Source organism: Crotalus tigris, unplaced genomic scaffold, assembly GCF_016545835.1.
Source record: "Crotalus tigris isolate CLP2741 ecotype Arizona unplaced genomic scaffold, ASM1654583v1 scf7180000019095.371713, whole genome shotgun sequence".
NCBI classification, from domain to species: Eukaryota; Metazoa; Chordata; class Lepidosauria; order Squamata; family Viperidae; genus Crotalus; species Crotalus tigris.
In genome coordinates, this window is record NW_024097372.1 from 287,601 (window position 1) to 300,304 (window position 12,704).

Here is a 12,704-nt window from a genome sequence, read left to right on the forward strand (position 1 = left end):
CGATCCGGGGGAAGCCCTCTTACCTGACAGGAGAAAGGCTAGTGTGGCATCAGCTAGGGCATCTAGCCCAAGCTACCTGCAGCCGAAGTCCAAGAGCATGAACAAGAACATCGGTGAACAGCGTGCTTGGAACTGGTGAGAATATCGATCTTTTCTATCTACTAACTGAATCCTTGGGAAAGACCCACAAAGCAAGAAAACTTTCAAAAGTGGAGGGGACTATATCCCCATTCCTTCATAGATGGAAGTGGCGAATTAATACTAAGGGGGAAAGAAATAGACTGAAATTAAATTTAAAATACTACAGTCTGGACAAATCAAGAAACTAAAAAAACCTGTTAAGAATACACCTAAAAGAATGTTAATGAAATTATAAAAAATATATAACAATAATAATTTTTTGTCTGAAAAAACTGGAAAACCAACAACTACTGACACTTGTTGGAGAATTAGAGCACGCAGCACTAAAGATAATGACCCAGAAACTGGCAGGATGCCTAGAAACAAAGAATAATCTGTTTCCTCCATTGTGTCCTCTTTTGGAAGAAGTGCGAGAAAAATATGTTGATACATCACAAATGGGTTCTTATTTATAATATATTGCAATGGATGGTTTTTGAGTGTCATAACTCATTCTGCCATGCTGCTTAAAGCATACTTTTTGCATTATTGCTTGCCAGAATCATATAGTCTATAGAAAATTTGTCCAAGACCAATTTAATTATCTCCTGTAAAGAACAGTCCATATTTTCCAAGATAAATGATTTAGGAAATAAAAAATACATTTATTGTGCCCTCCAGTTTGTATCAAACATTTGTAGAAAATCAAGATTAAAAAAACTGCTACTCCTACTACTCTTTTCCTAAATAGATTCATCTCTGAGTGCTATACAAAATTGTAAATACAGGTATAGAAAAAAGGAAAAATGTGGTGTCTTTGTGAAACTCCAGTCTGCTGTTCATCACAATGTTTTCCTAAATCACAGTGTTCTGCTGTTCATCTGCTGTTCATCACAGAAAAATCTACATTCTGAAAATTGCAATTGTGTATATTAATGTACTACTTCCAACTATGGGAAGAAATACATCATCAAGTATCAGTTTTTGGGCAGGGGAGAATTATAGACTATTGGTAAACCACTGATCTATGCAGTTTGTTTAGTTAGCAAGACAGAAAGCATTACAGTTTCTATACTTGCTTCTGATGAGTTTCTGACTATTTTGCTGACTATAATATGTTTGTCTTTAGACTTTGCATGAATAACTTTCAGTGGTATTTTGTTTCTGGGCATGAGCTTTGCATCCCATTCTAACCAACTTAAATAAAATACCACAATTAATATCAATAACATGGAAATGTATACACCACTATCACTTTAATGGTTCCTAAATTATGTTGCTTGCCTAGTGATTCCAGTTGTCGGAGAAGATTTAAGTTAACTAATTACACTGTTAAAACATAATGACATACCTTGCAAGTTCTCAAAGAGTGATAAACATAATTTGTGGAAGGACTGTCTCTATTTCCTCAGGATAACCTTTAAGAAAGAAGGAGAAAAAAAATCCTATATTTACATGACCTAGTTATGTCACAATCTTTTTTGTTATTTGTGGAGGTGAGTGAGTTTCACCAGACTGCTACATTAAAGTGGCTCTAGTATCCCAACATGGGATAAAAAAAGGAAACTTAGATACCAGATTAGTAATTGAGACAAACTATAAACTTTCTGAAAAACTAATTTTGTTCACTAAGATATTAATAATTCAGTTTCTTAGGCAAAATGATTAATTCCTGGCATAGCTCAGGAAGAGATTTTTTTTTTATTTGCTAGAGGGGAGAATAAGGCTTATTTCACAAATATTACTAATTAGTTTAATATTAATTTTAATTTATACTTTTTAACTTTCAGAAGTATTTTCTTTTTAACTGCTTTTAATACTCACTTATTATAGGTATGGCAAACATTAAAATAGCTGATCAAAATAATGGTGAACTTATTCAATCTGAACGCAATAAACAATTCCATTTTGATGATTAGTGCTCTTTGAATGAAATTTTAATTGCTCACATAATACTAAAGTTGAATAAATTGACTTTTCTAAAATCTTGGCCTAAATATGAATTATAAATGCTTAATGTGGAATTTTATTGGATTTTACTTATGAAAAATGGTGTCTTCGGAGAGATTGGAATGGAATGGTTTTCCCCCTAAAAAAGTAGAACTTCTGAGAAAAATATTGAAAATACAAAATGCAAACTGCCAAAGGTTTTTTTTCCCCGTATTTGATGGTTAATTTGGCTCTTGTTGTTGTATGGAGATATAAAACTGCTGACACAAAAGAGTTTCCTGATTTTTCTGAAAAATATAGAGGTGATTTCAAGAATAGAGGTGATTTGGTATTCTAAGTCTTTGGTTATTAGTTTGGTTTGTTTTATGCATATTAATGTACATAAAAAGAGACATTGCCAAAAACTTCCTTAAAATATGTTACTGACTTAACATTTTAAATGAAAAAACAGGTCTTTTGGGTGGAGATTGAATGAGATGTTCCAGTGAAAATGTTAGGTAGTGGAGGATTGCAAAAAGAAGTTAAAATATTTCTTTCAGAATAATCTTAATAAAGGTACAGAAGTAAGAATAATTTGGGTTGCAAGTAAAGTTTTAATAAGAGGATATTTTATATTGTACAACATGGTAGTGAATTTAAAAAGAAAAGGCAAGTCAAGAGAAAATACAAATGATTTTGGATAAGAGTAAAAAAATACGAATTTTAAAAATTCTCAAGGAGGTTAACTATTATTCACCAAATTAAGCTTCTACAGAGGCTACTATCTGTGTTAATAGTGAGAGAAAACAAAGACATTTTGAATTTGTACATAAACACAGAAAGTAGTTGGCATATAAGCTGCAAGAAAAAAAGTGCTAAGTTTCAAGAAGAAATACTGTATTAATATAATGAAAATATGTGAACAATGTATTATTCTACATATAAATATCAAATATTTCTTTGGGAGGGGAAATGGATGAATACTTATGTAAACAGAATTTATCAAAGATCACAGAGAATCAGTAAAATTTTGAATGAGCCTGTAACAGTAAGGGAAATATATGTTTGAAAAACTAAAACAGGAAAAACACTTAGTCCAGATGGCCTCATGGTGTCTTATTATAAAGGTTTTGAGTAGGAACTTTTACAATCTTTACAACAAATAATATTATTTTACAGGAAGATTTCTGATATCTGGAAAGAGGCTGACTTTAACAAGAAATTATCAACCAATACCTTTATTGAATAATGACTACAAACTGTATATCAAGATTTTGTCTATAAGGTTGAAAGTAATTTTAGAGGACTTTATTCATAAAGATTAACCTGCACTCTAAACATTAAATAAGAGGGTGTGTGTGTGTGTGTGTGTTTGTTGCTTGGAAAGGAAAGAGATATGCAACAGACCATAGGATTGTGTACCTTGTTATTTATTTCTCTATAAGAGATTTTTCTAAACTGCTGCTCACAGAAATCCTAATGCATTTTACAATATCTATAAGGTAATTTCAGAATTCTGTAAGTGGTGTATGTGAACCTAATATTTGATAGTATTTCACTCTAGGTGAGTTCTAGGGAACAATTTGGAATATACATATTTAAAATTAGTGTAATGTATAATGATTCTGCAGCAATTTTCAGGTTTCTGGTTGGCCACGGGGGTCAATAAATCCATACATATTAAAAAACAAACTTTTTTTAGAGAACGTCTATTTTATATATTTAGTTTTCAAAAGACATCTTCCACTTGTAGGATAGCTTTTGAATCAACCAATTGTGAAATTTATCAAGATACTCTCTTGTCTGCTATCTAAGAGTTAAAAACTGATATATTTATTTTAATAAAATATTCATAAATGTGCATTAACAAAACAAACGGCCGAAATACTTAGCAGGTGCAACACTGTCTGTGATCTATAAGTGGCAGTATTTATTTGTTTTAAATTGGCTTTTCCCCCCCAACCCTGCTTGATATTTGTGAAATCCTAGGTGTCAGAGTTTCATTTTCAATCATACTGTATGCAAATAAGCTATAGCATCATGCAAGGGAGAAACCACAGCTTGCAAAATAATTGCCAACATTTTCCAGCAATTCCATTCTTACACATGGAACGGTCTTTTGAGAAATTACATCTATAAATAAATCCTTGCAATTGCTAGAAAGACAGTTGACAACTGCATTTCCCCCTCCCCTGCTTCTTATATGGAAATATGTTAGCAACAAATTAAAATGGGAAAAAATGTTATTTTATATAGCTTGCTTGAAAGCCACGTAAGATGACTGGATCAAAATGTACAAACTGACTTATGTTCTTATTGGTGTTTTTGAATATATGAAGCTAATGCCAAATCAAACAATGGATCCATCCAATATATAGTCTCAATTTTGACTGCCTCACCTTCTCAGATCCATAAGAAGGATTTTCTTCTGAATTCTATTGCCAAGTTAGGCATAGTGGAGAGAAAAACCATAACTGTAGTTATGAAATACACATTTCACCCCTTAGCCATATCTCTGATATATATTTTAAGGTAGAAAATGTGCAATATAGTTGAATATAAAGCTATTTTTCTTGGCTTCAGCCCAACTAGGCAGGACATCAGAATATTACCGTATTCCCATAGCTGCTTAAAAAACTCATTGTCTCCATCCACTAATCAGATGCAAGCACTGTTGTCAGGCATATTAAGATGGAGTAAGCAACATCTTTTCCCAATAAAAAATTTAGCATCCTCAAGACTATAAGATTTAGGATATATCTACACTCTCTTTCACTGGCACATTTCCCCATAATGTTGACTCTCTTATGAAGTCTGAATATGCTTGTCTGTTTGCTTTTTGGCTAATCCAGAGCAAAGCTGGGATTATTTTGTCCAGTCAGTGTCTGATTGGCTGCCCACTCCAGATGTCTGATGGACCTGACTGGGTTCCAGACGGATCTTAGGGCTTTTCCTGAGGACCTCTTGGACAGTTTAGTTGAGCCTTTATTGCAGCCTGGAATAAATAAGTATTTGAGGCTTTGGGCCAGATAGGTTCTAAGCAGCCCCTACTTCAAACCTAGGATGCTCCTTGGTTCTCCAAGGAGTTCCATGAGATTAAGTATCAGAAGCACTCTTGGAGAAAGACAAAATCTCAAACACTATCAGAGAAAAACAAAAATAATGAATTCAACTAAATATGAGTGCTAGCCTACATCATCCCTCAGATTTGCTCAGAGTTGGATTCCAACTGAGCAAGTCCATCTAGAATGAATTCAATTCTGTGACATCTGAGGAAGTGTACAGGGGAACTCCTCTGCCTGTTTGCTCTGCAACCATTTTGTAAGATCCTCTCAGGTTGTTAAGATAACCTGGAAGTTACCAAGCTATGGATCCACATAGCAATAGCACTTAGCAATAGCACTTAGACTTATATACCACTCAGTAATGCTTTACAGCATCTCTGAGCAGTTTACAAATTTCAGTAGATTGCTCCCAACAATCTGGCTCCTCATTTTACCAACTTCGGAAGGATGGAAGGCTGAGTCAATCTTGAACCAGTCACGATCAAACTCCTGGCTGTGAGCAGAATTAGCCTGCAATACTGCATTCTAACCACTGCACCACCACTGACATCAGTGATATCAGCCTCTTTGAGAGAAGGGCTGGCTCTTCTGCCCTTGAAAGAGGGTGTGCTCCAGGTCCTCTCTAATAAATGTTGTCACTTTGCAGATCCAAATAAGCGTGCTTTTTTTTTTCTGGCATGGCCCTTCATGGTGAACCAGACTGGGAAACCAATGTCAAGAAAGCAATACTACTTTTATTGTAAAGAGATAGTAACAGACTCTTGCAAGTCTGAATGCATTTTTTCCTTCCCTCTCTTTATCTATCTTTATCTTAGAGTCTGAGATGGGTTTTATGTGAGATGTTTTCTCATATTACTTTTCTGCCCCATATTCAGACTTCTTTTATATGACCACTGCCCTTCCTCCCCTTCTTCAAGGTCATTCTCACTTCCCTATCTAGATTCACAACTTCTGGAACATTTTCCCCCTCAGAGATAAGCCCTTTCTTCTGGGTTATAAGCCATCCAGTCTTCTGGAGTGGGCTGCTAGAACAAATTTACATACATGCATGCAGGCTTATGTGGGGCATTTTTTTTAAAAAAAATGGCTTACAGCTCATGAAGCAAGCTCAGCATGTATATAAATCTAACTGCAGGCAATCATAACACAAATCTGATCTTAATCCTCCTGATCAGCATCAAATTCTCTGTCAAATCTACTGCCACTACCAGTTATCTGGATTTGCTTCACCCATCTTCTAACCTCTCAGCAAAATGGAGTTACTATGTTATCTTTTCTTCTTCCACCCTCTCCTCTACTGGGTCTATGACAATTTGCCATGGCCAGCTTGCCATGGTCAACTCAGGATGGCCAACTTGCTGCAGGACAACCTGCTGAGGGACAAGAGTTATACTAATATCAAAGAAATAGTGGAATAAAATCATTAAAGAAAGGATGCAAAAGGACGGACAGAATGAAATGTGAATTGCAAAAATTAAAATATTTTTTTATTTATTTTACATAATTAAATAGAATTGTTAAATTATCCCCGAGCTAGTTGTCTCACACCGAGTTGGCCATGGTGAGTTGGCTGCAGTGAGTTGACTGTGGCAAGTTGTCCCATTCCGCTTCTGCCACCCCCACACAATCCATTTCCCCTTGCACTTAACAACAGTCCAAATATATCTGGCAACATCTTTTTTCCTGCAATCTCTTTCATCTGATCACCAGACTTTGAGTGAAAAAAGCTTAAGTCATCCTTCATTGTTAAACTTTAACTCAAGTTAAAGTCAATTTTCCCCATCACCTTATAGCATCCAAAACCAGTTATGAGGTGTGTAAAATCTGTTAGTTTATATGGGATTAAAGTGTTGCCTATTGAGTTCTTCATTTTTGGTTCACACCCAAATGAACCGAACACACACTAGTGTTGGGATGATGGCCTTTTAAAACTGCTAAAAATGTTTGACTGTTCAATCAGCACAGCTGTAAATGCTTTAACTCTATGATCCTTACCAATTTAAGTGCAAATAATATAAAAATGGAACAAAGAGACCAACCATTCTGCCCCTACGCAGAACTACTACATAGAACAAAGCACAGAGAAATATGGAAATCGGTATTTGTTGCTTGCAAAAGATAAAAAAGGAATTTGAGAGAAACTCAAACTCAACTTCCTTTGTTGAAGGTTTTTCCTAAAAAGGAAAATGATCTCACTCAGGTTACAACAAGTTTAGGATAGAGAAACACAGAGAAGAACCAAGAGGCAACAAAGAATTCTGCTGTCATTCCTGCTTCATTCCCATCACAATGCTGTGATTGATCAACAGCTATTGTTCCCACTAGCTGTTGATGTCCAGAAGAGGAAGACAGAAAAGGTGGAGGAGTGCATCAGTCACTTAGTTTATCATGTGCCGTGTATACATAATCAAGACAGCGCCATTCAGAACAGAGGCAGGACAGGCAGGGAAGAAGCTAGCAATGACACAGCAAATTTCATGCCATAGAATTTCTGCCTGATTCAAGGATGAATGGATATCACTTTAATTCAGCAGTGGAAGAAGGGCCATAGATGCTCTATATTGCAGGCTCCAGCTGTTCTCAACATCTGTTTCAACAAGTGTTGCCATGTTATCCTTTTAGCACCAGAGCTAGCAAAGGCATTTTAATAGAAACTGAAGGAATGGCACTTTCACAGCAGGAAGAGTTTCCATCATAACAATCTCTCTGTGTGTATGTGCATGCATACGTGTGTATGCACAATCAGCTAAACTGCGAACAGCCATACAAATTAATACATGTACCAGTGGAATATATTTGTTATTCCAAATCACTTCAATTATCCTATAATTCAGCTGTTTTAGCAGTAATAGCATCTGGGAAATTTTGCCTGGACTCCAAATATAAACAGGATCAGTCCAGGTTATTCCATGGATGAAAGACCATTGAATACAGAATTGTAAGTTAGGCGGAGAAGTTAAAAAGAGGGGGAAAAAATCCACCCTGCAGGAAGACAGTTGCAAACCATTTCCATTGTTACCAGGAAGACTGTTGTGTAACCACACAGACACAAACAGCTGTTCATCTTCTCTTGGAGCATCTTTATCTTATTTTATAAGTAAATTTTATCAGTATTTTAGCTCATGAAAGTATTGAAGACCAATTTCAGAGTGGTTTGTAAGGGATTGAGAAAGGGGATAAAAGTAGCAAAAACTGCTAGGCAGAAGCAGCACCCTTGATTAATAGTATCTTTGTAATATAAATTACTCATGCATGCATCAGCATCTTTTGGGGAACCAAAGTAAAAAAAAAGTAGAATAGGTCAATTAGGAATTTAAAAAGTATTTATTACAGACTTTCATCAAAAAGTAAACAACCTAGCATATCAGCAGATGTACAGAAATGATCCTAATGGTATATAAATTCAGAATATCATACTAATCCACATGAGAGAAACAATAGCGTGTTTACCAGTTGCACCTATTGAATTGGACACTTACTTGTATGCTGTAAATTAGTCATGATCTCGGCCAACTTTGCCTAACTTTGCAAACAGCAGCATAGAGTTTTACGCTGTTGAGAATTACTGAAAACTTCAGATCTATCAAACTTATTAAGTATACAACAAAACTCATCATATTGATTAGTCTATTGACTAAAAAGGGGATAATGAGAGCAGGGCAGATATCATATGAATGATGCAAAAGAATGTAACCTGTAATTTCCCCTCATAAAGATCAGGATAATCAACCTTTTTTGGTCCATGGACACTTCCAGAATTTAAAGACCATGTTTTGTGCGTTGTCACCATATGGCTGCTTTCTTGAGGAAGATCAATCAGAAATGCCTATATACTAAGGATGTGAAAAACCAAATGTTTTCCAATTCATGCCAATATATCTATTCTTGTAGTAGCTTGATCCAAAGCAAAAGATCATTTTTGGTGTTCCAGATGATAGAAGCCTGCTTCAGAGCTGGACCATGGCCATTCTTAGAATGTTCCTCTTTGCTAGTCTTGTTATGGTAGTAAAGAACAAAGAGATAAAGTATTTCTGATCAGTGGTTTGGGGGGGGGGGGGAAGGAAAGTCAACAGCATCAAGATAGCAGGTCAACTGGGCACTTGAAGCCCCACCCTTTTGGTATGCATGTGATGCATGCTAAAAAGGGCTTGATTGACCTTGGGTCTTGGAGGATGTCAATAACATCAAAATAGGAAGCATGACCATGTATTTCACAGCATCCTTGAGGGGTAAAAAGTGAGGGACAGACTGATGAAAGTGTTGCTGTGACACAAACCTTTTAATGTATGCCAGTGGAATAAGTTACTGGTCTCAAATGAAGGAAAACAAAGATAATTCTTCTAAGGGCCTTTCAGTAGTTGCTCAGTTAAAGTATTGTTCTTCTCTTCTTGAATATCAGCAGGAAATGTACCTTTCCCACTTATGATGCCTATCTGGCATCTATTGTCTTGCATTTAAGTTACTACAATGACCTGACCATTCCTTATCAAAGAATGGCAAGCTTTGGGGAGCAAATTTGAGTAAGTGTAATTTATTAGAGTGGATTGGGAGTTGAAAGGATAGTTCCACTGAAGGAGAGGTCAAATTATTTTAAAAGTCCCACGTCTATATTAATATTCTGTTATCATCTGATATCCAATTCTGATCTATCCAAAAGGATACTATCCATCCACAGACTTGGCAAGAATAAAATGTTTAAGGAAATGCAGAAGTTTGAAGGACTGCATTCAGTAGCAATTGGGATCTTACTATCAAAATGGCAGCATGAGGAGAATATGGCAAAAGGCAAAGTGTGGTGAGGTACTTTTACCTTCAATTTTGATATTCATATTAAATCTAGAATCAATACATGTTAATACCCAATTCTGGAAAGTCTCACTTTTTTTTATAACAGCTATCTTATCTCTTAAAAAATTATTCTGGTTCTGGAAGGCATCAGATCAATACATATCAGAGATTAAAAAAAAGAAAAACCCAGTTGCCTGGATAACCTATAGGCTCAATCAAATCTACTCCTGAGAATATTCAGATGCAGTGCAAAATCTTCTTTTGCTGTAAACACTTTTTAGTATTATGTTTTCTCAATCTCTTATATATTGGACACAGAGATACAATAAATTTAGTAGGAAGTCAAGCTAAAATAATATTTAAGTAACTAAATTATACACATATCAATAGTTGCTTTTGGAAGATTACGGTATTTAATTTGAGTGAAAAATCAAGAGAGGCTTTTGAATGCTAAGCTTCAAGCAAATTTAAAGAAAGAGGAAGGAGATAGCTGAAGAATCTTGTTTTCCTCTATCAAATCACAATGCAGTATGCATAGAAAACCTGCAGAAAATTATACTGTATGTCAGTAAGCTGCAAAAGGCCACACATTCAATTCTAAAGCACAGATCTCCTGCAAATGAGCATTACAATCAAGTCTTTCTTCTCCTCCCCTTTCTCCTCCTTGCTCCTCCTATCACTGGCTGTGGAAAGAAAGAGATAGACAGAAAGAGAAAACAGCTTTTCTTTGTGTCTGCAGAGTATTTATCTTAACCCAAATTACTCTGTTTGGGGGTGGGATGGGGATGCAGTTTGAATTACACCTTGTCTAGTGATCCTATCAAGATATAAATTTACCTCTTCTTTAACTACCGGTACATTTCAAAATCCAATGCCCCCCTTTTACTTTGATCACATTTTAGACTCTCACTTGAGACATTCTAATATTTTAGGGTATTATATGTTTGACAATGATATTGATGCATGCATACCTTTCTTTTCTTACTGTTTATAAAGCTTTATTGTATAGCTGTAATCTGGGAAAAGGATAAAAATGCAAGTTTCTTAAGTAAAAGATCATGTATTTCAGTTTTTTCATAGGATGTAACCTCTTGAATATATGTCTCTCTGTGTGTGTAGGTGTGTGGGTGTGTGAGTGTGCATGGGTGTATGTTAATGAAGTAGTTTAAGGACAGTATCTTTGTTAACATACATTTTAAGCATAGTACTTTCCCCCATCATTATTTCACTTACTAATACTGCTTCACCATACACTTCCGCCTTTGTTAATTTACATAAACATGCATAGGCTATGAATAATGCATAACACTTACTTGAAATGCAGGGTTTCCAGTTTCCACAGTGCAGTAGTATACACAACAATTTGATTGGCTCTGCTCTGTTTTCATTACTGGCAATTTCTTGGAACACAAAGGAAGTGGGAGAAAAGCTGACGAGAATGGACAGTATTTATTTTGTGAGAAATATTTGTTGCCTTTTCAAGGCAATTGTATTGCAAAGTTCTTGCCTTGTGATTGTTGTTTCTTTTTCACTCCTTAAGAGAATGCATTAAAAGATGTGCAATTGCTCTTTTGTGCATTCAGTCAGTCAGATCTCCGGGTTTTTTTTTTTTAAGCTTGCCACTGGATTTGTTCCTTATTTGCATAAACGTGAGCACAAGCTATAAATAAATAAAGAACCATCAGATTTCTTCAAGCCTCTCAATTAGAAATACTGAGATAACTCAACTTTCAGAATGTAGAAAGTTTTGGGGACAGATTTCAAAATATTTTTCCCCAGAGAGTTTTAATCTTTTCCCTTTGTCTCAAGCTGTCAATATTATAATAATCCTGTTTATTATTTTGGCACGTTAGTTTTAGCAAGCAATAAAATTGTCATGCCCAAATTTGGGTCTACGTCTTGGTTTTTGGTCCAATTAATTGTTTTGCTTAGAATTTTTTTTTAACTTTATGAAATACAGGTAGTCCTCGATTTACAACAGTTCATCTAGTGACCGTTCAAAGTTGCAACAGCACTGAAATAGTGACTTATGATCATTCTTCACACTTAACAACCTTTGCAACATCCCCATGGTCATGTGATCAAAATTCAGACACTTGGCAACTAGTTCATACTTATGACCATTGCTGTGTCCCAAGGTCATATGATCCCCTTTTGCAACCTTCTGACAATCAGTCAACGGGGAAGCCAGATTCACTTAACAACCAGGTTACTAACTTATCAACTTCAGTGATTCACTTAACAACTGTGGCAAGAAAGGTTGTAAAATGGAGCAAAACTCCCTTAACATAAGAACAGAAATTTTGGGCTCAGCTGTGGTCGTAAGACAAGGACTCCTTGTATATTAACAAATGTTTATTACACCTTTTTTATTACAGGTAGTCCTTGACTCATGACACAACTGGGACCAGAATTTTTATTGCTAAGTGAGGTGTTGTTAAGTGAGTTGCATCCAATTTTATGACTTATTTTTCCACGGTTGTTAAGTGAATCACCCCAGTTAAGTGAATCACACATTAAGCAATTCCCCCATTGACTTTGCTTGTCAGAAGTTAGCTGGGAAGATCCAAATGACAATCACATGACCCCTCCCCCAGGACAATGCAACTGTTATAAATACATGCTAATTGCCAAGCACCTGAATTTTGATCACGTGCCCATGGGGATGCTGTAATGGCTGGAAGTGTGAGGACCAGTCATAAGTCATTTTTTAAAATACCATATGTAAACAGACTTTAAATGTGACATATATTCATATAACAGATTACTTTATCAAAACATTTTTAAAAAATTAAAACATCA